At 42.2% G+C, this 27,998-nt stretch overlaps 1 protein-coding gene across 7 annotated transcripts in view; it reads right to left on the bottom strand.

The window, feature by feature from the left end:
• Positions 1-27,998, bottom strand: part of ABCA1 (ATP binding cassette subfamily A member 1) — a 324,881-nt gene that overhangs the window by 129,008 nt on the left and 167,875 nt on the right. The window contains exon 1 of one of the 7 annotated variants that reach the window (XM_047829339.1): positions 2,455-2,724. The exons of 5 other annotated variants lie outside the window; for them this stretch is intronic. The gene's annotated coding sequence lies outside the window, so the exon portion shown is untranslated. Of the gene's footprint in view, positions 1-2,454; positions 2,725-27,998 lie in introns of those variants that run through there. One more of the 7 variants, XM_047829342.1, reaches the window with a different exon arrangement.

Genomic DNA, 27,998 nt, shown 5'->3' with positions numbered 1-27,998 from the left:
ACTTTTTTTTGGATGGAAAAATATTCCAACTTCTCCCCATATAAGGTAAATACCTACAGAAGGCAATTAAAAACAAAAACAGAAAACAAAAAACTGTGTTGCTGAGTTTCATTCATTTTTAATAATGTAAGCACTGAGACTTCCTACAGCGGAAGTTGAAAACGGCCAAGTCCTAATTATCCTTTTTCAATCCTAGACTGACCATTATCTCATATGAACTGTAAATATGCCCTAAGTCAAAGATGTGTCCATCAGAGGCCTCTATTTCAATGTAAACTGAAATATTTATGACTTGAGATCTCAAATGCTCAGGAGGAGGGCAGACACACATTTCACAGGTGTCACCTCCAAAATCAAGATATGTCGTTCTAGAACATGAGGCTTGTCCTTGCAAGGGAATTACTCTTACTAGAATAGCAATTCTTTGTCTCTTAAATGGACTGTGGTACTCATTAAGCGTGGTCACTCTGATCCTACTGCTTTCTTTCAAGTAGATACCAATTTGCTCTGCGTGACCAACAGTTTTTTTAAAACTCTCTATCATGAATTATTTGCTTTATAGGAGCAGTTAGGGAAGAGGCTGACAATGGAAACTTTGTACTTATAAATTATTATACTATCTGAAGAGGTTCTACCCCAGAACATTCTCCATTGCTTTCACACTTTCTTTGATTTGGGAGAAGTGTCTTCAGGGCATGATTCAAACAACAGAAAGCCATCATTATTTTTGTGGTAGGTATGAGAAAAATGGGCTGAAATAAAAGGGGAGATGAGAAATGAGGGACTGTCTGAAAAGCTCTGTCTGAAAAGAAGATCAAAACTTAGGTTTGGGTCCCAAACCATTGTTAAAACAACCAGTAAAACTGCTTTTGAACTTGGAAATATAGGTAAGGTGTCCTTTGGGGGAGACGGGGAGGGAGACTGGGCCTTAAAAAGTGACTTGCTGATTTTCATCACCAAGTAACTTTTAAAATATCAAATTTGTCCTCTTTTATGTAAATGTATATACCACCCATTCACTTTGTGAGGTGTCACTAAATAATACTCGGATTTTAAAAGCTGACGGTATCAATGCTGCAAAAGACAAGAGCCAATTACTTCCAGTGCCAGACGCTTCTCTCTCCTTCTCTCCTTCTCTCTCTCTCTCTCTCTCTCTCTCCCCCCCCCCCCACACACACACACACCTTGTTTATTTCCTTCTATAAGATAAATGCTGAAAAAGAGACACCTACACACAACCATGAAACCGACCCACGCCAAGAACCGTCTCCGGTAACAAAGGTCTGGGAATCGGAAAACATTCTGATAAAAAAACAACCAGACGGCCTTTTCGCCTGCTCTCCCGGGATTCCTCCCAGTCTGCAACCACCCGTCTTCACCGGATCTTAGTCGGAACCGGCAAACCGTAACGCTTTGTGAAGCCCGAGCCCCCTCCCGCCAAAGGGTTGATTCCCAGGCCAGTTGGCCAGGAGGCGCTGCACCATTGCCCCCAGGCCACGGGCGGCCCAAGCGCAGCCCACCCTCCCCCACCGCGGAGCCCAGCCCCGCGGCGGAGCATGGAGTTCTGCACCGCCCTCCGGGGTTACTCCCGGTCATTCCGCGGCACCATCTCGCCCCAGCTTCCCCATCCGTGCCCTGCCTGAGGCAGCCCCGAGAGACTAAACTGCAAAGGGCAGGAAGGATGGGGGCGGGGAGAATGGGCACATCACCTCCAGGTTTCCTCCGGCTCTTCTTCTAAGTCTTTCGAGTTTAAAAAAACAAAACAAAACCGCGTCCCCCCCGCTGCGCCAGGCACACCAGCTGGGGTGCGCAAACGAAGGCCAGAAGCAGGACCCCCGGGGTCAAACAAAGCCTCCGAGGCCTCAAGTTGATCAGTAGCGCTACAGACCCCGTTTGGGACACCACCCAGCCGAGTCCTTGGGGAACAAGAACGCGCCGCTCCAGTCCGGGGGCGCACGGGGCGGATCCCCAGATCAGAGCCCAACTCAGACCAGCTCCTTCAAGAACGGAGCGGGGACTCAGTGCTGCCATTTGTCCCGGTGGGCGCCGGCCGACCCACAAACGGAGGTTTCCAGCCGGCTCAGGCTCTTCAGAACAAAGAGAAGCGCTGGGTGCTGAGACTACTCTCCAACCCCCGCTCCCTCCGCCCCGGCAGCTGCGCCCCCGGCCCAACCAGAACCCTCCATCCCACTGCGCCCCCGGTACTGCGCCCGGGTCTCCACGCCCGGAGATGATTCCCCGGCTCCACCGCCGGGCGAACCCCGTGCGCAGTAGCGCCTCGTCTTCGGGTCGCCAGAGCTTGTCCTAGGACGTCCTCTCCATTTACGCCGACCCCGCTCCATTTGGGTTGCAAGAAGTGGGGGTTCAGACTGGTCCCCGAAACTCAGCGCCTCCCAGAGCCTCTTCCGCCCCGAAACAAAACAATAACGCCCAGGTCACTGGAGAACCTCTTACCTGTTTTCCACTTTTGTGTGTGCGTCTTTTCCCCCACCCCTTGAAAAACCCTTCCGGAGAAGGGAAAAGGGGGAAAAAAGAGGAGCAAAGCGCCCCGAAAAATTGGTTCTGGCAGCGCCGGTCCAGCGGCGCCCCCCCTGCCCTGCCCACCTGCGCCCGAGGAGAGAGGTGTCCGCTGGGCTCGGCGGATCCCGGCGCCACTCACTCTCCCTCGGAATTACCGGGGTTTTGCCGCGACTAGTTCCTTTTATAGATTCGGCTGCGCTGAGCGCCAGGGTTACTATCGGTCAAAGCCTGTTCTCTCCCTCCTTCCCCGCCCCCTTCCCCTGCCTCTGTTTATGTAGTTCAGTCACTCAGCAGAAAGCACGTGGAGCCGCGCCCCGCCCCTTAAACGGGCGACGTCCTGCGGCTCTCGGCACGCCTGGGGGCCGAGGGCGGGAGGTGGGAGTTGCTGCGGGCCTCGCAGGTCCTGGGTGAGCGCCCCCTTCCCCGTCCGGGCCTGCCAGCCTAGGAGGAGAAGGAACCCTGGGGCTTGCGGCTGAGCCAGAGATGGTCTCTTCCACGTTCCCAGCGGCAAATAGCACTAGTGGAAATCGCTTCCTCCAAACTCCTGCTTTCAGCATTTTTTTCCCTTTGTTACTTTACCCAGTCAGAGGGATTGGGGGCTGCAACCCCTCAGAACAGCATCCCCTAGCCTTTCCTTTCAAATGCCCGGGGTGTGGGAGAAGATGGACAGTCCTCTGGCTAATTAGCAGTTTTTGTTTTCCACCACAAACCCTGACTTTGGTATTCAATAGGCGACTTATTTATTGCCTTTGGGATTCCCCGCCTGTGCCTCCCAGGTCCTGGGAGGGCCAATGAAACGCCTATTGCTCCTTCTTTTCGCAAACTGGGGGAGGTGGGAAGCCACAAAAAAAAAAAAAAAAAAGAACCAGTCCCCTTTTTATTTTCATTATAATGGTCAGAGTCCCAGTGATAAATACACGGGACTTGTATTTTGGTTTCTACAGATTTGCAAAGTGCAGCCAGAGAATCGCAGTTGTGTGAAATTATATAACCATTCCAGTTCAACTTCCTCCTCTGGCTTCTGCTTTGACAATCAGAAGCAAGACCACCCATAACATTTGGGGGACAGAGGCAAAAGTACAAATGGAGGTCCACATACTTTGTCTACATATTTAAGTCATAATTCAACCCAACAAACTATAAAATAAAGGTCTCCTACCTGGAAGCAACCTGGAAGGGTAGGTTCACATTCAAACTCCTCACAGTTTGATCTGAGTTTTGTCAAGAATGTGGTAGAGTGGGACAGGGGACCCCCAAACCCTTTTTCTCTCTTCCCCACCCCCAACTCTATCATATTCCAGAAGAACCTTCAGTGTGTGCATGTGGACCTCAGCTGCACATGCCCCCTCCACACTATACCACACTATGCTACAGTCAGGCCACAACTTGGGCAGGTACACGCATCAGTGGTTCTGTCAACACTAGGAACAGATCCAGTGAGGAGGCCCACGCAGGCCCTGGACGTGCACTTAGGGGCCCTATGGCAAGGAATTCTTGGGTCCCAGGTATTTATAATTCCAGTGGCATGGACACCTTGACCCTGTGGACTGCTCACCCTTTAGGAAGGGCTGAAGTTTGAGAAGGGCCAGAACCACACCTTCTGAAGCCCAGGGCCCAGGAGCATCTTGCCTTAGTTCAAGGGATAACCCTGGCTAAGAGACTAGGTTCTGGGTCAAATTTGGCTTGAGCACATGATGTGCAACTTTCTGACTCCATTTCTTCATCTGTAAAATAAAGAGAATATGTATGCTCTCTCTGCCTCACAGGGGTTTTCTGAAAGTGAATTTTGTTCATTTGACTCCCTTGAAAGAATGGCACTCTAAACAAAGAGGGTATTATTAGCTGACTATTAATGTCATTTTCAGATACCAGCCACGGCCTATTAGGTTTTTCCCATGCCAAACTTGTAAAACTCCAGGTCGCACAGAGTTAAAAGTAATCTCTCTGACCCTCTAGATATAAAGGAAAGCTCCTGGAGGAGGTGATGCCATTCCAAGTATGATCAGGGGAGTGGTTAGGTCTCCCTGACTGCCCATTTCCTGCCTCACCCCCCACCCTCCACCCACTTACCACTGTGCTTAAAATCCCACCACCAAAATCATTGTTTTTGGAATTTTGAAGGCTAGGGTTCCCAAAAGAATCCCTATTAAAGTAATACTTTAGATTGTTCTACTGGGGTATGAATGACAATAAATCCCACACAAGACAAAGATAGGATGCTGGAGAAAGGAGATGAGACCAAGAAGAAGAAAAGCCTCAGAGAGAAGACAGTCATCGATTTTAAATTAAATACATCAGTCTATGGCTCCAACACCAAACGTGATCATTTTTAACTAAGAACAACTTGTGGAGTCAAGAATCTGCTCACTCCTGCAATGAATACATGAACGCACTGTAACGGTTGAAGCATGTTTATTAGTCTTGTTGATTTCTACCAATAAAAGATCCCGAGCCCCCAAAGAGGCTAAATGATTTAGCCAGATGACACAAGAATGTAGGTCTGCTGACATCAAGCCCATACTTTACAAGTGTCATAGGTTCATATGACAAAAATATTGAATTCCAAAAGTGAGAGTATAAAAGAATGTGTCCCTTGACAAAGTCTGCAAATGTGAATCCTGTCCCTTGAATATTGTGGGTTGATTTGTTCCTCAGTATGCTTCAGGGAGCTTTTCTCCAACTTTTCTGATTCCTGCTAACACCAACATCAAAACTCAAGACCCATCTGAGGTGACTCTTTCCAAATATTGTAGGAAGGCCCTTCTTTGTTGCTGTTGCTCCAGAGAAGCTGATTCTGTAAATGCCGCCCAGGTGGCTTGAAGTTCTATTCTGAGATCACCCTGGCATCTTCTAATTACAGACTTGCCCTTCAGGCAGCTGTGGCCTTGGAGACCCTGCTAGAGGTCAGGGAGCTACAGAGAAGCTCACTTTTATCACTCTATTGAGACTTTTGAGTTAGGGATTACCTAAAAGGCTTTGCTTCAATGTTGCTTTGATGTCTAATATCTATTAACTGGTCTACATAAATGTACATGTACACAGTGTTTAAAATATAAATGATTTTCACTACACATGTGTTTGGGTTGGTATGTACACTCTTTGGTTTCCTTGGGAAGCTCTGAAAAAATAGAGTATCAGAGGAAACCAGTGAAGAATAAAAAATAAAGTATTCTAAAAACAACTTTTCAGGCCGAATGTACTACAATTAAGACCTAATAGCTGGATTTTTTTAGAATTCCTGGAGAATAAGAGGTGCCTCAAAGTTAAGGGGAAAATATAGGTAATTATTTTTTCACTTAAGGAGGAATAAAAGGACCTACAGTTCATAACTGAGTCAGTTTCATTCCAATACACAGACACAAACAAATTATCAAGCAATCAATATTCAAATTTTAAAAAATACAAGGAATACCACCATTACCTATGGAGTAAACCATGAATCACATAGGCTCTGGATATCTACAAATTCAATTTAATCGGACTAATGCAATGCCCTCTGTATTAATGTGACTCCTATTGACACTTAAGCAAAATTCAAAACCTTTACTGCCTCTGGACTTGAGTAAGATGTTTGTTCCGCCTGTCACTGGGATCAGCAAGTTAGCCTGGATTATAGACAGATATATTCCTCTGAATTACTAGTTGATCAATGACACATAATTCTTTTTAAAAGCCATCCTTCCAATATGCCATACTTCGAGCTCTCCTTGCTTTAATAGCCAATCTGCTAGGAAGATTTCATTTCTACTCCCTCCCTTTTATTCAAACTCTCCAGCCCATTTCAGGTAACCCCTCACTTCTACCACTGAGTGTGTTCTGTCCAAATTCATTAATTATCTCCTTAAAAAAAAAAAAAGGAAGAAGCATATCTGTTTTCTTTTTTATCATTACAACATATTTTTAACATAGAAAAACAAAAACATGTCTCAAACACAGAAAGACTGCTTAACTGGTAACGCTGATGACCTCCTTTAAGTTCTTAGGCTACCTGATCTCTGGTACTTGACACTATTAACCACACCTTCCTTCCTGAAACTAGTTCTTCTCTTGTATTTCATGAATCTGGTTCTCTTTTGACTCTCCTGCCTCTTTAACTGCTCTTCTTCTGACTCCTCTTTCCTTATACAGATGTCTCCTAATACTGGTTTTCTCTTTTTATTTCAACATGCTTTACTCCCTTGGCTTCACTTAAACCGCATCTCTCCAGCGCTCATCTCCTTGCTGAGCTCCTGGACTATGCTCCCTAATGCATTGGTAGAGTATCCAGCAGGACCAACAGCATGCTAAAGTCTGCCCAGTCCAGCTCAGAAGAGCTGACTGTGTATATTCTTCCCAACTCTGCAATAAGTGACTTCCATGGGACTGGCTGAAAATCGGCCAATGGTGGGAACATTTACACCATGGGAAATCTGATATAATCAGGGCTTTCTTTTTCCTTTCCTTTCCTTTCCTTTCCTTTCCTTTCCTTTCTTTTCTGCTTTTGGAAAGCAAGATGTTAACACCTGCACAACACTGTACAGGACATTCTGCAAGTAAATCCCAAACCAATCTTCCTATCTTGCTTTTAAATCGCCCTTCTCCATCTGCATTTTTTTATGTCATTAAATGATGTCATCATCCATTCGTGGACTATGGGAAATCATAGTCACACTTGCTTAACTTTCCATCTCTCTGTCTTTCTCTTGTCATTCTAAAAAGCACCAAAGTCAGGTCAACTGAACTCTTAAATCTGTCTCTTCCTCTCCATCCCCCTGACTAAGTCCAAGCCAAAGGACTAGGCTTCAGTTTTGCAGTAACCTCCAAACTGTTTTTCCTGCCTTTAGATTCTTCCCCTTCCTATTTATCTTTCCTACCACAATGGAGTCATTTTTGCCTGGGGAGAAAGAAAGCCAATCAAACCAACATAAAAACTGTCTAACCATATCTTCCCCTCCCCTCAAAGTTTCCTATGGTTCTACATTGCTTACAAAGAACAAAACACCCTCAAAATTCCTTAAGAAAACCTACTAAGACCTTTGCAAACATGATTTCTGAAAGCCTTTGCAGCCTAATTGTAGACCCTGCTTCCTCCTCCATCCCCCATCCCTATCTCACTTCTACCCATCCCCCCTTCCACATACTTTCCCTGTCTCTGCTTCTGCAGCTTCCCATTGTGTGGAAGCCCTTCTCATCTGCACCCCTGTCCTCCTGTGTAAGAGTAGTATTGGAGAAGATGGATGGGGTTAAATTATTAACTCTTTTGTGCTGATTCTACAAGCAGGAGGCCAAAAGGACAGAGAAGAGAAAGGGTATAGAAAACCCTTCATTAGATGGAAAGGTGTGGGACACACGGTAGATGAAAGAGAGGGAGAGAAAATTGTTAAAGATAGATATTTTTTAAGTACTCAAATTAATAGGCAAATAATACAGTCAGCTCAGATCCATTAGTAAGTGTAAAAATAGATTCAGAGGGCAAACACTGCTCTTAAGTTTGGAAAGAAAATAATTGGACTCTGGGGATTAAAAGAAATCAAGCATTTATTATAACCGAAGTGATGTATCTGCATTCTTCTCTCCTTATTCAGTGTGCTTTTCTGACACCTGTTAAGAATTCATATTCCTGGTGTGATTTCTGGGATGAAGGACTGTTTTATTTCTTAGCCAGGAGCTTTCCTTCTCTCTGATATATTAGTAAGAGAATAAGTCATTAAAAACAAAGAAATCCTAAAAAATGTTCCACATTTCCCTTTTCTCTTAATCCCCTAGAGAGGCAAGCCTCTCTTTTTCCCCTTCAGCATTTTGGGGATGACTCCTTAAGGAGCACATGGTCTTCCCTCTGTTGACCCCTTGGTGGCCTTGTATTGGTTTGACCTGTCCTTGCCCCAGTAGCCTTCATAGCCTCTCTGAAATTATCCAGGCAGAACAAATGTTTTTGTCTCCTCAAAGACTGTCCAGATGTTGTGCAGTAACCATGCCGTGGGAGCACTTCTGGTGACTGATGCTGTCCAGTGAAACCCAAGCCATTTCTTAGCTAGTTACTTGTCCCAGAAACCTACACATGCAGAACCACCCACAAGTTGTAAATTAGTGGGAAATGGGCTCCTTTCCCAGAGGCCTGGGGCTTCCCACAGAGCTGACCCTAAAGCTGGTTTCCTCTTGATGGACTCCATCAGCCAGCAGAGCTCAGGAGGAAGCTCCCACATCTGCCTACTTACCGCCGGGCATGGGAAGTCCTGGACACATACTACAATGAGGGGGAAAAGGCTAAATTGAGGGTCTAGTCCTAAGACATCTAAAGAATTAAAATTGGAGGTTAAGAGGAAAATGATGGAAAAATGAAGATCCTAAAAACTGAAGGAGTTAGTGGCATGTGAAGTGGCCCAACATTCTGACAGGCAACTTAGCAACATGTATTTAGAGGCTTTGACCAACTGATTTTACTGGGAGGAATTTATTCTAAGGAAATATCGACAAATAAGGTCAAAGACTTATGTTCAAAACATTCATCCCTATGTTATCTGCAAGAGTGAACATTTTAAAAATATTTAATCATCTAACAGCATGAAAATTCTAAAAATAAAATCTGGTAAACTCATATGATACAATTCTATGTAGTCATTTAAAAAAATAAAAATGTTTTTGAAAGTAGTGCCATGGGAAACCACTCATGATAAACATTAACTAAAAAAAGCAAAGCTATAGTTATGTGTATATATGATTTATATTTGGTAAAAATAATTAGCAACATATTTATAGTCTTACAGTTGACTATATGAACATACAAAAGAATGGAAAGAATCCCACATAAAGTGAACCATTCTTTTCTGCGGATGATGGTTTTAGGAGCTATTTTTTCATATATGTTTGTATTTTACAAAATTTCTAGGATAAACATATGCTATTTTTTAGTTAATAAAAATGGCATTAAGAGCAAAGTTTGTAGATAAGTACTGGGGGGAGATAGTATACAACCGCAGAAAGACAAACCATAACTTAGGGAAACAGTAAACCCTAACATATTTTAGAATAATGCATACACAGTAATGAAGAACAGAAAGGAATATGGAGAGATGAAAATGGTTAAGACAGCTAGAACTTTTTGGTGAGTAGGTTTACAAACTGTTAAAAAAAAAAAGTGACAGCATTTTAAACCAATCCTAGGGATCCAATGCAAAGTGAACATTCCTTATTGGTATAACATATCTGGTGTCCTTGGGCATGTTACTTCACCTCTCTGTGCCTCAGTTTCCTCATCTAGCAAATGGAGGTAATAGTAGAACCTACTTTATAAGGTTGCTGTATTAGATAAGTTAGTACATGTGAATATACTTGCACTGTGCCTGGCATATGGTAAGTACTCAATAAATGACAACCGATATTATTATTACCATTTATTATTATGAATATTATTAATTATCATCCCAAACAGCCATATAATTGTTCTCAATGCCTAATAATAACTTCAGAAATGTGACTCCTTTCCAAAATTCTAACTTTTGGATTTTTCAATTGATGTTTTCAGTTAGATTAACCAGTATAAACCAGGGGTGCCTGGGTAGCTCAGTCAGTTCAGCACCTGACTTCAGCTCAGGTCATGATCTCACGGTGCATGAGTTCAAGTTCTGTGTAGGGCTCTGTGCTGACATTTCAGAGTCTGGAGCCTGCTTCAGATTCTGTGTCTCCCTCTCTCTCTGCCCTCCTCTGCTTGTGCTCACTCTCTCTCTCCCTCTCTCTCTCTCTCTCAAAAATAAACAAACATTAAAAAAAAAATTTAACCAGTATAAACCACTTCACCAGCATGGGGTTCAAATATGGTCATATCTCCTTTTAATCTTTAATTATTCAAATCTCCACTTGCCTACTAGCAGGACTCCAATATCGCCTTCTTGAGATTTCCTTCCCTAGAATTGCCTAAGAGCCCTGGGGGCTTCAAAGAGATCAGGCTGTAATTTTTAGCAACCAATTGCTCTGTCACAAGCACACAGCAGTACCACTGAAGATTGGTACCTCAAAGTACCCTATTCACTGCTGGAATTATGTCTGTGCCAGTCCTGACTTCGAAACAGCCTTCATCAGCACCCTGCTGTTGGACTCCCAAAGTTCATACACATTCATTGTTATCAGAAGGTGCACACTGGTGGCCCACAGCCACAGCCAGCCCTCTGACACACGGTGTGGACTAAAGTTGTGTTGATGTTTTATTTGAAGTAGTTGACAAGATTGAAAATGTCACACAAAAATCTTTATTTCTTGCTTCTATTGAAAAGGTGGAAGATCTGACCACATGCAGTGTATTCCCACATCGCAACAATTGGCTGATGCTGAAAAGAGATGCTCTCTAGATGAAACATGCTGTTTCCATTTTGCTCAAGTCCCCACTAAACCCTGTCTTCTTCTTTTTTTTTTTAATGTTTCTTTATTTTGAGAGACAACATGCACTCGAGCAGGGGAGGGGCAGAGAAAGAGAGAGGGAGACAGAGAACCCCAAGCAGGATCCATGCTGTCAGCAGAGTCCAAGAGGGAGCTGGAACTCACGAACCGCACAAACTATGAGATCATGACCTGAGCCAAAATCGAGAGTTGGATGCTCAACCAACCAAGCCACCCAAGCGCCCCTAATCCTTCTTCTTCTCCTTCTCCTTCTTCTTCTCCTCCTTCTCCTTCTTCTTCTTCTTTTTTAATGTTGATTTATTTTTGAGAGAAAAAGCGTGAGTGGGATAGGGACAGAAACAGAAGGAGACATAGAATCCGAAGCAGGCTCCAGGCTCTGAGCTGTCAGCACAGAGTCCCATGCGGAGCTCAAACCCACAAACTATGAGATCATGACCCAAGCTGAAGTTGGATGCTTAACCAACTGAGCCACCCAGGCGCCCCCAATCAGTCTTCTTAAACAGCCAGACTTATTCTTCTGCACCACTTGCCCAGCCCCTGTAGATTTCTGAGTTTGTGGCCAGTTGGTCTAAAAGTTCTTGGGGGAGTGTGGTGGCGGTGGAGGAGGGAACACTAGTAGCTTGTACACCTTGAGAGGGTGTTGGGAGAAGTGGCTGAGCACGTGAGTGGGGTAGGCAGTGAATTACCTAAATCTTGGTGCAATTAAATATGACTGAAATTCCTTTTACCATACAGCCCTCTTTTCTGCATCAATAATAAAAATTGCATCTTTCCTCCAGAATGGTAACCTTGAATTTCTACTTTTGCCAGTTTAAATTTGTTTTTTTAAGGCACACTTTTACGATTGTACTGGAACACAACTTGAGTTACAAGGCAGTAAAAGGCATTACCACCGCTAACAAAAGCAACACGACTTCCTCAGAAAAAAACCTCACCCTTTACTAGTATCAAAGTCCTAGTAAAATCAGCAAGGAAATGTCAGAGAGGTCAAAAACAACATTCTTCTTTTGGAACTAAAAATGAGACCAAAGAACACATCCACACCCACAAGAGCCCAGAGTTTGGTCCAAACCACTTTGTTTGTTGAATTAAACCCCAGAGATAAACAAATGAAGCAAGATGAAAAACAGCACTCCACTGGGGGTGGTCAAGAAGGCAAAGTTGGAGAAGAGATGAATCAGAAAAGCATGTGGGCAGCCGGGGAGACAAAAGCATTCCCAAATGAATCTTCAGCGTGTGGGAGAGAGTTTTGAATGACCTAAGATTCAATGAGATAATGGCAATTATTTCTTCTGCAATTTGTTTGTCGCCTTATATTTCTAAGAAATGGTCTGTGTGTCATATAAAATATGAAACAATGAAAATTAAATCTGCAGCTTCAAACTCTTCATTTTCTGAAAACGATGCAAAGGCAAACAGAAATATGAGACCATGAGGCTTCAAGGAAACTGTAGACTCATAGTAATCTGATTCTAAAAACAGATGCTTGACAAGAAGTTATATTTAAATCAACCACCAATCTATCAGGACCTAATTTCTAAATTTAGGAATAGATAACCTTTCCATTTTATCCTCTCAATCACCGCATAGAATCATACCTACCCTAAACAAGGTGAATTATTTGACTTTTAACCATACACCTTGAGGTTATGTTCCTTCAGCCCTAGGATTATACCTTGAACATCGAAGAGAACCCCTAAAAAATGAGGAACAGTGTTGGTAATCACACATAATGAAGGATGAAAAATTAAACAGTGGAAATAACATTGCTGGTCTCAGCAGTCCTAGAAAGATGCAGCTATATGCTCTTGTATCTATTGTATGTGGCATACAGTGCAAACAATATAGATTTCTGTGTAGTATGTGAGGTTTGAATACATCTGTTTGACTCGGGAGAATTTTATCATGGTCTAAAACTCAAATCTTCAAACTTTGCACGAGATTTTGTAGAAACCAAAACAACTTTTTAAAATACATAAACTAATACATGCTCATAGTCAAATGTTCAGACTATAACAAAGCTATAAAGATTAAAAGACTATGAAGAAGGTACGAAAAGGAAAGTGAGAATCACTATAAGCCCACTACCCAAAAGTGACTTCTGTCAGTGTGCTTTATGTACATTCTTCCAGAATTTTTTCTATGAATAAATACATATTTGGACATATACTTCCCATTTGAAAAACAGATTTGTGCCATATATGCTATTTGTAAACTATTATTTTCACTATATAATCAATTATGGACATTTCCCCATGTAAACAAGTGTAGATTTACATCATTTTAGATGGATGTATGATATCCCACTGTATGTATGTATCATAACTTGAAATCAAATCCCTAAAGACATATAGTTTGTATCTCTTTAAAAAAATTTTTTTGATGTTTATTTTTGAGAGAGAGAGAGAGAGAGAGAGAGCGCAAGTGGGGGAGGGGTAGAGAAAGAGAGGGAAACACAGAATCTGAAGCAGGCTCCAGGCTCTGAACTGTCAGAACAGAGCCCAATATGGGGCTCAAACTCACAAACAGTGAGATCATATGACCTAAGCTGAAGTCAGATGATTAACTGATTGAGCCACCCAGTTGTCCCAAATATCTCTTTCATATAATCATAAAAAATGCAGCCATGAACAGCCTTGTACTAACTTTGCACACATACCAGAAGTCCCTTAGAATATTTTTGCAAAAGTAGGATTGCTAATAGAATAGACATACTTTTCATTTTTTTTAAGTTTATTTATTTTGACACACACAGAGAGAAAGAGGGAGGGAGGGAGGGAGGGAGGGAGAGAGAGAGAGAGAGAGAGAATGAGTGGGGGGCAGGGGGGCAGAGAGAAAGGGAGAGAGAGACTCCCAAGCAGGCTCTGTGCTCTGAGCTCAGCTGGATGCAGGGGAGCGAGATCATGACCTAAGTTGAAATGAAGAGTGGGGTGCTTAACCAACTGAGCCACCCAGGTGCCCCAGAACAGACATACTTTGCATTTTGATATGTATGGCTAAATCATCCTCCATAAAGTTGGCACCAATGTATATTCTCATGAATGGGGCATGAGGATGCCTAGGATTTTTTTTATTGTCATAGAGTAAAATGTGCTTTTCTTCTTTTGGTATACAGTTTTATGAATCTTAACACATATATAGATTTGTGTTACCACCACTATAATCCAAATAGTTTCATCTCCCCCAAATCTCCCCTGTTCTATTTCTTTATAAGCACACTATCCCAGCAGCTAAACCCTTGGCAACCACTAATGTATTCTGTCTCTATAATTTTTTGTCTTTTCAAAAATATCATAAAACTGGAGTCCCATAGTATGGAAACTTTTGAGATTGACTTCTGTCACTCAGCATAATGCTTTGAGATTCATCCAAGCTATTGCATGTATCAATAGTTCTGGTGGGGTTTTTTAATTGCTAAGTAGTATTTCATTACATAGATATGCCACAGTTTATTCATCCATTGAAGGACAGTTTTTCCCAGTTTTTTCAGTTATGAATAAAGCTGCTACAAAATTCACATATAGTGTGTGTGTGGAGTTGGGCAGGGGTGGGGGGGGGAGAATATAAGTTTTCATTTCTCTAGCATAAATATCCAGGAATCAGACTGCTAGGTCATGTGGTAAGTGTACGTTTAAGTTTAGGAAAAACTGCCATACTGTTTCCCAGAGTGTCTGTTCCATTTCACATTCTCACAGATGGAATGTATGAGGGTTCCAACTGCCCCACACACTTGTCGGCACTTGGTATTGTCAATATTTACTTTAGCCTTTCCAATAGGTATATATTGGAATGAATATGCCTAATTTGCCATCCTTTTATCAACATCCTATCAGACTTTAAACTATGTCCAACCTAACTTATTATTGCTTTAATTTACATTTTCCTTAATTACTAACAAAATAGAACTTCTTTTCTTACATTCATTGAACTTTTTATTCCAAGTGTTTATCTTTTTCTTATTTATTTGTTAAACTCTTGTTAAACCAAATGTTTTAACTTGACTGTTACATGGGTCACAAATATTTTTCCCAGATTGCCAACTCTTTTTTTCCCTACTGTGTTAATCTATATATCTTTCCCTTTAGGGTGTCTAGCTTTGATGTTTACGGATTCCTTCTCCACTTCAAGATTATAGAAATAGTCTATCAAATTTCCTCAAGCACTTGTATAAGTTGATAAACATTCAGTTTTATTATTACCAGCCACCTGCAACCCAGCCCAATGAAGAGAGGCTCAGAAATGGGGTAAGGGTCAGGGCAGTCAGCTTATAGTCATTGTTTGAAAATTGGAACTTTTTTCAAAAAGTGTTTCTCTATCAGCAGGGATCAGTTTCATACAACCACATCAAAACATTATGTAAAGTGTTCTGCTGAGCTTTAAGGTAAAAAAGCCAATCTGTTTCATGGGCAGGGAGATTGTTCTCATTCTTTGGGGAAGGTGGAGAGACACTCTCCCTGGCAACACATGGCTAATAATCCCATTGCTTTCCTCACGGAAAGCAAGAAGATGACCTTTCTAAAAATCAACAGTTAATTACTAAAAGTCCTGATTTAGACTCCATACACCCCAAAGAACAATTTTAGTGAGTAAACAGAAGTGGGAGTGAGTAAACAGGGCAGAAGTGTCCCTAAAGGTGATATTGAAAGATAAAGGGAGAGGCAGAAGGTTCCAAGATGGGGGTCAAGTGTTGGGGAGAACCAAGGAAACAAACCACAGAAGAGAAAAAATTAACATGCAAGAGAGTAAACTACACCAGGGAAAAGAACATAGCAAAGGAAAACTAGGAGAAAGGAGCCTTTAAGACTCTGCACAAAGCAAATGATTGGGTATTAATGCATTGTAGCAGAAGGTAAGCCCCATGACAAAGGAGGAGAAAAGTCAAAAGTCGAGGGGCCTCAGCCACACTGAGCCAGGTATCCCTGACAGGTCAGCAACTGTTCAGTGAAAGAGCAGAGATACATTCCAAGCAAAGGAAGAACTTGTAATCACTTGTAATTTTCACTCTTTAGTAAAATCAACTGTTTGTCTATATGTTATATATCATTCTCAAATGAATCCCCTGTTTAAAGACTCTGTAAAAAACCTCTGATGTTTCCTGTCAGAATGGCTAAAATTAACAACTCAGGAAGCAACAGATGTTGGGCAAGGATGCAGAGAAAGGGGAACATTTTTGCACTGTTGGTGGGAATGCAAACTAGTGCAGCCACTCTGGAAAACAGTATGAAGGTTCCTCAAAAAATTAAAAATAGAGCTACCCTACAACCCAGCAATTGCATTACTAGGTATTTATCCAAAGGATACAAAAATGCTGATTTGAAGGGGAACATACACCCTAATGTTTATAGCAGCACTATTGACAATAGCCAAATTATGGAAAGAGTCCAAATGTCCATCAACTGATGAGTGGATAAAGAAGATACGGTGTGTGTATACACACACACACACACACACACACACACACACACATACACACACACACACACACACACACACAATGGAATATTACTCAGCAATCAAAAAGAATGAAATCTTGCCATTTGTAACAACATGGATGGAACTAGAGTGTATTATGCTAAGCAAAATAAGTCAGTCAGAGAAAGACAAACATCATAAAATTTCACTCATCTGTGGAATTTAAGAAACAAAACAGATGAACATAGGGGAAGGGAAGCAAAAATAAGATAAAAAAAGAGAGGGAGGCAATCCATAAGAGGCTTTTAAATACAGAGAACAAACTGAGGGTTGATGGGAGAGGTGAGTTGATGGGCATTAAGGATGGCATTCATTGGGTTGAGCACGGAGTATTATATGTAAGTGATGAATTCTACTCCTGAAACCATTATTGCACTATATATGAATTAACTTGGATTTAAATTTAAAAAGAAAGAAGCTCTGATGCTCATTAGTTATGTCAAAAATTCTAAACTTGTGTCATGTCCAGGGTAGAAACAACATATCCTCCTACGGTTCGACCTGCACACCTGTTTACCTTGTAGAATGAAAAGGAAAGGTCTCATGACTCACCCTGAAAATAAGGGTGTTCCTTCTTTATGTTTTATCGTCAACATCATTAGAGTGGTTGCTTAATTCATATGTTAGTAACATCTCAGCGTCAAATTGTCAAATATTTATAAAGAGGCAACAATTTATGCAAACAAGACAAAATAAGTGAAAGGATTGAGAAAATTGCCAGGATAATTAGAGCCCAAAATAAAGTCCTTTACATTAGTTTGAAGACAGATTCTCTGAACACCCATAATTAATCTAATGATGGTAACACTTGCTTTAGCCTTTTTTTTTTTTTTTTTGCAGTAAACCTTTACGGAGTACCAGCTATGTGCCACCCAGTGTGCTAGATGCTACCATGCTTTGCAGAAGCTCACAGCTTAGTGAAGAGAGAGAGAGAGAAAGCAATTACAGTATTATCCGAAACAAGCTACAGTGAAGGGATAAGCCAGGGATGGAGGAAGTGAGCAACATCCCAGCCTGAAATGCCTGAGAAAGTGCCAAAGAGGAGTTGACATTTGAGATGATCATGTCCAAAGAGCTGAGGATTTCTCCAAACTTAGATGGAAGAAGAACTTTCCAGAAAGGGCATATATAGGTATATAAAAGCACAGAGAGTTGAGCAAATCAAGCCGAGTGTCAACAAAGTTGCCCGTCATGGCTGGAGCCCAGGAAAGTTGCTCAGTGTGGGGGACAGCATTCATGGGAGGAAGGCTAGTGAGGAAGGCTTAGGAAGGCCTGAGAAGCCATTCCAGAGGGCTTGGATTCACTGTGGCCCCTCCACTTTTTTTCCTTTCAGTTTTTTTTTTTTTTTTGAGATATAATTGACATACAGCACCATTTAAGTTTCAGGTGTCCCCTCCACTTCTAATTTGGCCTGAAATATACTTCTAGTTAATGGCATTCCTTTCTTCATTTGCCAAGTGGACAGAAACATCCTGCTCTTGAAGCAGTAGAGTGATTAAGGGTGAACACTTTGAAACCAAATAGTCTGGTTTCAAATCCCAGACTTGACCCTTCAGTAGCTGAGTGACCTTGACAAAGTTATTTACACTCTATGTGCCTCGGTTTTCTCATTTTAACGTAAGGATAATAAGGGGCACCTGGGTGGCTCACTTGGTTAAGCGTCCAACTTCAACTCAGGTCATGATCTCATGATTTGTGGGTTCCAGCCCAGCATCGGGCTCCGTGCTGACAGAGCCTGGAGCCTGCTTCAGATTCTGTGTCTTCCTCTCTCTCTGCCTCTCTCCCGCTCATGCTCTGTCTCTCAAAAATAAATAAATGTTAAAAAAAAATTTTTAAGTAAGGATAATAATAGTACCTGCCCTGCAGGGTTGTGGTAAGGATTAGTGAATTAATATATGTAGAAGTACTTGGGACATAGCTGATAAGTAGTCAACATTCAAAAAAAATTAGATATTATTGTTATTAGATTGTATCAGCATATCCAGATATTAATAATAAGCATTTAAAGTTTTCTTTTTCATCATGTGTTTTCTCACTGACCCTCTGATTAGACCACATGTCATTTGTGTTTTCTTTCGACAGTCCTGCCAGGCACCCTTGGGACAATACTTTTCCTTAAAAATTACTTCTGGAGCAGAGCAGCATTTTGCTATCATCACACTGGTCTTGTGTGATCACTGGCCAGCCTGGCTGCTAATCAGAGGTGAATGGACAGTTCACAGCCAGTTCAGCTGTGCCATCCAGGAGAAGCCACTAACTTGGAGAAGCCTTAGGCCTGCGGCTCCCAGACTATGATACTGTAAAGATGGGCTTTCCACTCGTGAAATCGGGGAAACCGTGATACCACACCTCCTCTGGAGGCATTCCATTGAACTCCCTGAAACAGCAATCTGCCAACCCTGTGGGGAGTAAAAGTAATAAAAAGGTGTTAGTTATAAAGCATGGGAGAGAAATCAGAGGCCAGGCAGGGGATAAGCAGACAGCTGCAAAGAGGCACTTTTAGGTTCGTTCCAAACTAACCACAAATGGGTGCAGTTAGCTGCCGGTCTGGCAAACTGTTTCAGGCTCACATTTATGATCTACAATGAGCTCAAGGGAATGGTGGCTAAAGGACAGTATAACATCAGTTTAGGAGTTATCTCTCAAACATTTAAGATAAAGCCCCAAGGTGGAAAAGTATGCAAAAGCTGTGACTGACAGTCCTCTTCAATTCCACAGGGTCTGTCCATAACCTGGCATTTTATCCAAGAGCTCTGTAGAAGAAAGGAACCCAGGCCCAAGGGCCACTTCTGAACTCCAAGGCAGGAGCCCCATGATGGGACATTCTCTAGGTCTCTGTGTGACCAACAAAGACTAAGAAACAACTCTGGTTGTCTTAATATTAAAAAGAACCTCCAGCTTCCATCTTGCCAATGAGGTCATTATATTATGAAGGAAACTGAGGCACAGAGGTGACCTGGCCAAAGTTATTGTTAGTGACAGAGGTAGAGCGCAGGATAATTGACTCCCAAGCTTTTTGTTCCACAGGTTGACTAAATCACGTGGATGCCAGCAAGCTTCTAGCAAACGTTGCGTAGCTGAAGAGGCCAGGTTTCACCTGCGTGTGAGTACAAAGTAGGTCACATGAACAGTCTCCCAAACTTGGTCAGTTCTGGGCCTCTACCAGCTCATTCAAAAGTCCCCCCAAAAGTTGTTCCTGCTCCGGGTCTTCTGCTTTGTTCTGCTCAGGGACAGCCTACAGCCCGCCTTATGGAAGATGCAGATTCTATTGGTACACCTGCAGTGCCCCACCTTGGGTCTTTGCTGATTCTCCACCAAGTGCTGCACATTTCCGCAGACCAGTCTCTGAGGCAGAATCTGCACTCTGGGTGCAGGGCTGGGGCAGGGACAGGAAAGGAGAGTGTGAAGCACATGTCTCTCACTGTGTGCTGCCTTTGGCCACTTTAGTCCCAAAGCAGGACCAGGAGTACCCCAAGCCTTCCTAGCCTCTCACAAAACACAGATTCTGTTACTTGCTCTGGCACCATTCCCATAGAGGCTCACAACCAGTCCTCAGCCATGAGGCTGAAGTAAGGGAAAAGTTTGAAGCAAATATCCAGACAATTTTTGCCTTCCTAGCCTTGTATAGTCTTATCTCCCCTCACACGTCCCCAAATGCCTCTTCACCAAAACACACACACACACACACACACACACACACACACACACATACCATACCAAAGCAACATCTAGCACCGCCTTCCTCAATCACCCAAAAAAGAAGTACCCACGCATATGTGTTTGAACTTGCCTAACCTTGAAATTGCCTAACCTTGAGTACCAGAAGCATCTGAGTTCCTGCTCTGTCTCAGAGAAGATAAATCTTTATAGTTATTGGAATCATATCATAAATTGATCATATGCTTAAAGAAATCACTGATGGGTGGGGTTGGGGGGGGCAAAAACATCGTTTCTCAACAATACCTGCCTCAAGTTTAATTTCCCTCAAGAGTCAAAGCTGAGCAGGAAATGGGTATTGGCTCTGTATTTGAAAGACAATCCCAGAATGCACCAGTGAGAAAGTAGGGAAAGGGAGACAAGAACAGGAGAAGAAATATCAGGAAAGGGTAGGTGAATAAGTAAGCTATTAACCATCAGCTACTGGGGCCCAGTCCTGCTGGGAACCCTCTCAGAAACGGTGAGGAACTTGCCTCAGAATCACAGTCAGGATAATTGTGGAGAGAATGAGGCACCCGGGGTGCAAAATTTAAGGAGGCACTCACTGTCAAGGTCAGCCAAGTCAAGTCATGCAAAACAGAGTCAGCCCTGCTCTGAATCATTCTACTGGGAAGACTCAAGCATTTGCCCACTGACTTCCATCTCTTATTGGCTGAGAATGGCCCCCTGCCCCAGGGATGCTGATGTCCTTGCACTTCTGGGCTGAAGGCTCTACAGATTCCTCAGGGTGCCAAGAAAGCCCTTGGGCAGAGAAAAAGAGAAGCAGGTGCTGGGATGTGAAGCTGACCATGTTCTGGAAACTGTCTACAGCAGCTGCCAGTGAGCATGGGGAGGTAAAGTAGATAGAAGCAGGGCATCAAATGCTTCTATCCCATGCTCTACATACCGACAATATCTTGAACACACATCAAAATTATGAAACTCATGTGTAGCCCCCAGTCTTGGTAAATATGTGGGCCTCCTATAACTCAGCCAACATCGCAAGACTCAAAGCAAGTTGAAGGCAAAAACATCCTGCACTTAGAGGTATAGAGTTTAAATGCTAAAGTTAACTTCATCAGGTAGTGAAGATCTGGAAAGACTGTACATATAGACCACAACGAGGTGCTGTGGCCACAGCCCTAGCTAGCTAAGATGTGAGCCTACAGCCAGCATCAACCACCAGATAGCTTAGAGAGCAAGTCTTCAGGTGACTCCAGCCCTCATCCTCTAAACTTCCCTGGAAGACATGGAACAGAGATGAGCTCGTGCTCTGAACCATGCCCAAGTCAGAGATTTGTAAGCAATATTAATTATTGGTTTTGTTTTCAGTGTTAGGTTTGGTTGGCTTTTTAGGCAGCAATACATACTTGAAACAGTTGTCCATTTTCCCAGTACATTCTTGAAGAGGACAGTGCCTAATTAACTAATGTATGTGCAGAACCTGGCATATAATAGGTCCTCTATGTGTATTGAATGTGGGTAAAAGAATAAAATACGGTTCCAGCTTTCGAAAAGCAAGTTCAGAGGAAGAATGAGCTGCACTGGAAATGGAGCCATCTTTTTTTTTTATTTTATTATTTTTTTTTTTAGTAAAGTTGACACACTCTGTTACATTAGTTTCAGGTGTACAACTTAGTTATGTGACAACGTTACACACTGTGCTGTGTTCACCACAAGTACAGCTACCATCTGTCCCATTACATTCCTATTACGATATCACTATTCCTCATGCTTTTCTTTTTATTCCCATAACTTAGCCCTTCCATAACTGGAGGCCGTTACCTCCCTCTCCCCTTTACCCATTTTGCCCAGCCCTCACCCCTAAGATGGAACCATCTTTGAGATTTGGGATTTGTTTGGGAAAACAGGTACCATTAACATAAATCCCGTAGCTAAAAGTGAGTTTCTCCTTCTTGCACCATTTCACATTCATGAGAGAAGAAACAATACGCCCAATCTACACTTGGCTGACGGTTTGTCTCAGTGTCCTTAGCTATAAAATTCAGTTGCTCAGAATGGGGAAAAGTATCTCCTCCTATAAAGTCATGGTCACAGAATGTACAAATGAGAGTCTGAGGAACAATCTGTAAAACTTTCCATTTACTCTAGATAAAGGGGGCAGCCGCAAAAAGTAAAAAAATTTAAGTTATGAATTGCTAATCAGAAGCAGGATCCTTAACTGCTCCTATATCTTTTCAGGGCCTTTCTTTGTTTTCTTGGGATGACTTACAGCTACAGCCTGTCACCTCCCTTCTAAGAACACCACTCCTCCCCTTCTTGGTCTATACATAAAATCTTGGCTCCCATTCTTTACTAGAGACTCTTTCTATGAATAGGTCAGTAGTTGTGTGTGTGTGTGTGTGTGTGTGTGTGTGTGTACCAGTAGCAGCTTTATAGGTTAACACCTGTGTTAAAACTGGAGCAAGCACCCTCTCCATGTTTATATCTCACACCCAAAAGGCACCTTCTCTGAGGACAGCCACGATGTGCAGGTGTCAGTCTGGCCACACCCAAGCCAGACGGTCACGGATCAGTTGGCTACTGAGGGCCTCCAGGCGTGTCTGAAAGCCACCAGCCCATCCTCAGCAATGACTACAGGAACTCTGAAGATTTTAGATTTGCCTATAAGTCTGGCCAGAAAGAGTAAGAACTACTGCTAATTGGAATTCAGAAGGGTAGCTCTTTAGTGAGTCAGTGCATCACAAGAAAAGAAGTTACATAGCCTCCTCTGAGAAATATACTTGGCAGAATTCTATCATTATTTATGACTTAGATTCCAGAATTCACTAAGAAGGGACAAGAGACTGGGTGTTCACAGATGGAAGAAATGACACTGCTTCAGAGCCAAATGTTCAGCTCTTGTCTGATACCAATCAATATGTAATTTGATTGCTATAGTTACTGCTAATGCAGTATAATGAATATATTCAGCATATTAGGTTACTGAGAATTGGATACGTTTTTCAGAATTTTATTTTGTTTTCCATAGTCAGTCAGAAGATCTGTTTTGGGTCCAATTAATACATTATTTTAATTTCTTCTTCATATATTCACTAAATATTTGAAATGCCCATATGTGTCAGGCACTGTTACTCCCCTGAGAAACAAAAAAATGACTAGGGCAAAGTTCTTGCCCTCAGGAAGTTTGAAGTCTCATGAAAAAAGCCAACCTTCTGAGGGAAAATCTTAGGATGATTTTAGAAGCACATAGGGTCTTTGCTTATTTGGTATTTCAGGAAATCACTGAATGAAGAGATTTCATAGTCTTTATGAACACATGAACAAAAACAGTTCTTTCATCACATCAAGAAAACCACAATATCTTTTGGCCACTGGTCACTACATTCCCACCCGGGCTTCAGACATGGTTAAACATTTAGCAGTAGCAGTACCCTTTCTTCAACTTAATTCAGATATGGATGATGAACAAATAAAATAGATGGACGTGATGGCACTCTGCTTGAAGTGTGAGTAGGGAGGACCCCAGACATCTTGTGATTTGATCTCTCCTCTCACTCACACAGCAATCCCTAAGAAATATTTGCAAAAGCCCTACGATTCCACAAGGCACTGTTTGAAAACCATGCACTGAGCAGATGTCCAAAATTCCCTCTAGCTCTGAAAGTCTGTACAGCTGACACTTAGACACTTCACTAATAACAGAGTGACTCTACACTCCCAACTTCACTTCTGAGGCTCTCAGCGGGCCAGCTTGCAGCCACAATGCCCATATGCCCCCTCTAGACTATGCTCATTTTTTTGTGTGTACAAACTGGACTTATTCAACCTTGGATCTCCAATTTCTACCACAAGGCCTGGCACTAAGTGACAAGAGTGAACGCAGAATGATGAGCAAATGTGGCTGAGGACAAATGGGGTTCTCCTGGAGCAAGCCACTGTGAAAGAAGGAGAGCAGAAATGTACACCGTTATGGACTAAATGTCTGTGTCCCCTCAGAATTCATGTTGAAATCCTAATCCTTAATGTGATAGCAGGAGGCGGGGGGGGGGGGGGGCTTTGGGAGGGAATTAGGTCATAAAGGTGGAACCCTCTTGAACAGGATTAGCGCCCTTATCAAAGAGACAACAGCAGCTCTCTCGCTTTCCTTCTGCCATGTGAGAACACAACAAGAAAATGGCAGTCTGCAACTCAGAAGTGGGTTTTCACTAGAATCCAAGCACGCTGGCACACTCTGATGACAATCTTCTAGCCTCTGGAACTGTGAGATATACGTTGCTGCTGTTTCTAAGCTACAGTGTGTGGCATTCTGTGATAGTAGCCAAACTGACTAAGACGATGCACTCTGATCACTTCCTATGTACCTATTTACCTGGACATACATACAAACACACATACACATACATGTGCAGATGGACATGCACACAGGCACACACCTTTTACCCTTATATGTGGCAAGAAGGCAACAGCTATACAACGCCCTGCTTGACTCTTTCCTTACTCTAGATAACTTGGGTTCTGGGGCTACTGCCTACACATTTACTTACTCTTTAAACCCCTAGGAAACTGACCAATTCTTATTCTTATTCCATCCTCCTTTTTGTCTTCTGCCTTTTCTCTTTCTCTCTGATGCTCACAGTACACACATTCAGTACATGTTGCTGCTTTCCCCTATTCTTCCCGTGATGGCATCTGCAGACTCTCAATGGCCTAGTCAGATCCTCTGGATCTGCTCCAGTTTGTTAATGTCTTTCCTAAAACCAGACACATGGTTTTAGAAACACTACTTCTGATGAGCGTGTCTATTAGAAAGTAGAGTAGGATGGGCATTTCCAACTGATATGTATGCTATTCTATTATTCAGCAACCATGTTAGACAGGTAGCTCATATTACATTTGAAATTGATGAAAATATCTTGTGTCTTCTTTTCATGAACTAACAAGAAGGCAATTGTCCTCCATCATATACTTGTACATTTTTTTAGACATAGGCTTAGGACTTTACATTGATTTCATTAAAAATCATGTATTAGTTTGGGGTGTTGTTTCAGTTTGCTTTATTTTTCTTCTTAAAAAAAAATCTTTCTTTTGTTTTTTAGAGAGAGTGTGTGAGTGGGGGAGACTGGCAGAGAGAGAGAAAAAGAGAATACCAAGCAGGCTCCACACCTAGCACAGAGCCAGACGCGTGGCTCAGTCCCATGATCCCAGGACCATGACCTGAAACAAAATCAAGAGTCAATTGACTGAGCCACCTAGGAGCCTCCCCTTCTTAAAAAAAAATCTTTATAGGGGTGCTTGGGTGACTCAGTTGGTTAAGCATCTGACTTCAGCTCAGGTCATGATCTCGCAGCTCATGAGTTCAGGCCCCGCATCAGGCTCTGTGCCGACAGCTCAGAGCCTGGAGCCTGTTTCAGATTCTGTGTCTCCCTTTGTCTCTGCCCTCCCCTGCTTGTGCTTTGTCTCTCTCTGTCTCAAAAATAAATAAAAATTTTTTAAAAATCTTTATTTTGATATTTATTATATTGAGTAACTCTCAAAAAACAAGCCCACATCCCTTAGTCCATTTTGTGTAAAGCCATATACAAATTTCATTCAAATTAGTGATAAAATTGGGGAACAATGGAAAGTCCTGTGACACGCCACTATATACCTCCTCAAGGTTGCCATTGGCTCATTAGCCACTTGTTTAACTAGCAGCAAATCTACCACATTGCCATTCAGGTGAGTTTTCTCCATCTTGTCCTCAAGAAAACACTTTAACCTTACCGGAGTCAAGATACACTGACTTTAAGGAATTTCTCTTTTCTATCAGTGTCAAACCTCTCATAAAAGGGAACAAGGTTAGTTTAGCATGGCTTGCTCTTAGTAAACTCATGCTGTTTTCTTTGCTTATGTGCTTACAAACCATCTGTTTCACCATCTGATGCCAGGGATTGTACAGCAAACCCACCAGTTTAATGAATTTACTTTTTCCTATCTAAAAAGTTAGGCTTCTTGCATACTGAACTGAATATTGTTTTATTTTTATTAATGAAGCATAACCTTTAGATAAGAGTTTGTATATAATGCATTCACAAATAAAAATATATGTTAATGCCTTGCCAGAGCCCGGATTTTATCACAACATGAGAGTTGAGAAAATACAAGGATCTTAAGCATATGTTGCCCCTGTGGGTCTCCATGCCACCATCTCCATCATTGTGTTTGTATAGTGTTTCCCTCGGTGCCTTTCACTGCTCCTAGGTCTAATCTGGTGATAAGCACAATGGCAGAGCCCAAGCCAGCAGACACACACAGTGGTTTGATACAAATGATTTGATAATTGGTAGGGAGAGCAAGGTGACATAATAGAAGGTAACTGCACTAAGATAGATCCAGCCAAACAGCAACTATCCTAGTCCAGTATAGATGCACAGTAAACACCACCAATGAAGATGGAGAAGGCAGGAAGCAGCCTATACTTTACCCCACCTTTATCCCCTGTAGAAGTGTTATTGATGCCACACTTCATGGGATGGAATAAAAACAAGCCCACATCCTCAAGTCCATTTAAAAAAAAAACCATAATAGGGGAGCCCGGGTGGCTCAGTCAGTTAAGTGTCCGAATCTTGCTTTCGGCTCAGGTCATGATCTTGTGCCCGGTTCGTGGGTTCAAGCCCCAAGTCGGGCTCTGTTCTGGCAGTGCAGAGCCTGCTTGGGATTCTCTCTCTCTCTCCTTCTATCTCTACCCCTCCCCCTCTCATGGTCTCTCTCTCTCTCTCTCTCTCTCTCTCTCTCTCTCTTTCTCTCTCTTAAAATAAACTTAAAAAGATTTTTTTAAATAAATAAATAAATAACCAATAATAGCCAAGGGTAATTGAAGGTAAAATCTTGCTCTGTACCATTCATTTTTATATGAAATGTGTTCTGGATCATGAAGAGCAAGGGTAGAGAGGGTGATGGAGAATAAGGCAACAGCATTGTGCTGCGCGTAAGGGCTGCTCCTTCTGCCTCATGAAGCTTGTGAGTGCATCCAAACAAACCCACAAGCATTGCTTTTCCTCTGCATGCCTCACAATTTTATGTTTTGGGAATTTTGTGTTCCTTTTTGTAGGAAGTTGATCTTTGTAAATTAAGGCCCTTAGAGTTTTTCTCATTTTTATGTGGCTAGCTGTGCTTCTCACACCCTTCCTGTCTGCTCTTTTTCAGGAAAATCCTAATTGAACTCCATGGAATTAGTTCTCCTCTTTACATCAGACCTTATTTATAAAATTTTTAGAAACGACAACATTATCGCTCTTCCAGACAGAAGAGCAAAATATTAACATACCCCAAAGCAAGTCTCCTCTGTAAGGTCAAACTCAATTATTATCACCACACAGGAAACAAACTGCAAAGCAAACCCCCCCACCCCCCATATTCTTAAGCAATACAGGATGAGGACAAGAGAAAGAGAAAAAAAAGTTGCTTCAATCAGGAAAAATATTTTGAGAAGCATTAGGAATATGTGAGGAATCAGGCACAGTAAATTTTACTCAACTATAATATTCAGGGAATGGCTCTGTTTTTTTGTTTTTGTTTTTGTTTGGTTGCTTTTGTTTAAAACCCCTGATTTGAAAGTTGCTGTGTTGGGGCACCTGGGTGGCTCTGTCATTTTCACATCCAACTCTTGATTTTGACTCAGGTCATGATCTCACAGTTGGTGAGATCCAGGCTCCACACTGACAGCATGGAGCCTGCTTGGGATTCTCTCTCTCCCTTTCTCTCTGCCTCTTCCCTGCTTGTGCTCTCTCCCTCTCGAAATAAATAAAATAAATATTTAAAAAATAAAAATAAATAAAAATTTCTAGAAGTTTCTGTGTTACCGAATACAGTAAAACCTTGGTTTGCGAGCATAATTCATTCTGGAAACACACTTATAATCCAAAGCACTTCTATATCAAAGCGAATTTCATTTTGTTTTGTTTTTTTTTTGTTTTTTTTTTTTTAATTTTTTTTTT

This window comes from Prionailurus viverrinus, chromosome D4 (assembly GCF_022837055.1).
Source record: "Prionailurus viverrinus isolate Anna chromosome D4, UM_Priviv_1.0, whole genome shotgun sequence".
Classification (NCBI taxonomy): Eukaryota; Metazoa; Chordata; class Mammalia; order Carnivora; family Felidae; genus Prionailurus; species Prionailurus viverrinus.
The sequence above is the reverse complement of the archived record's forward strand: the minus strand, read 5'-3'. Positions and strand labels throughout refer to the sequence as shown.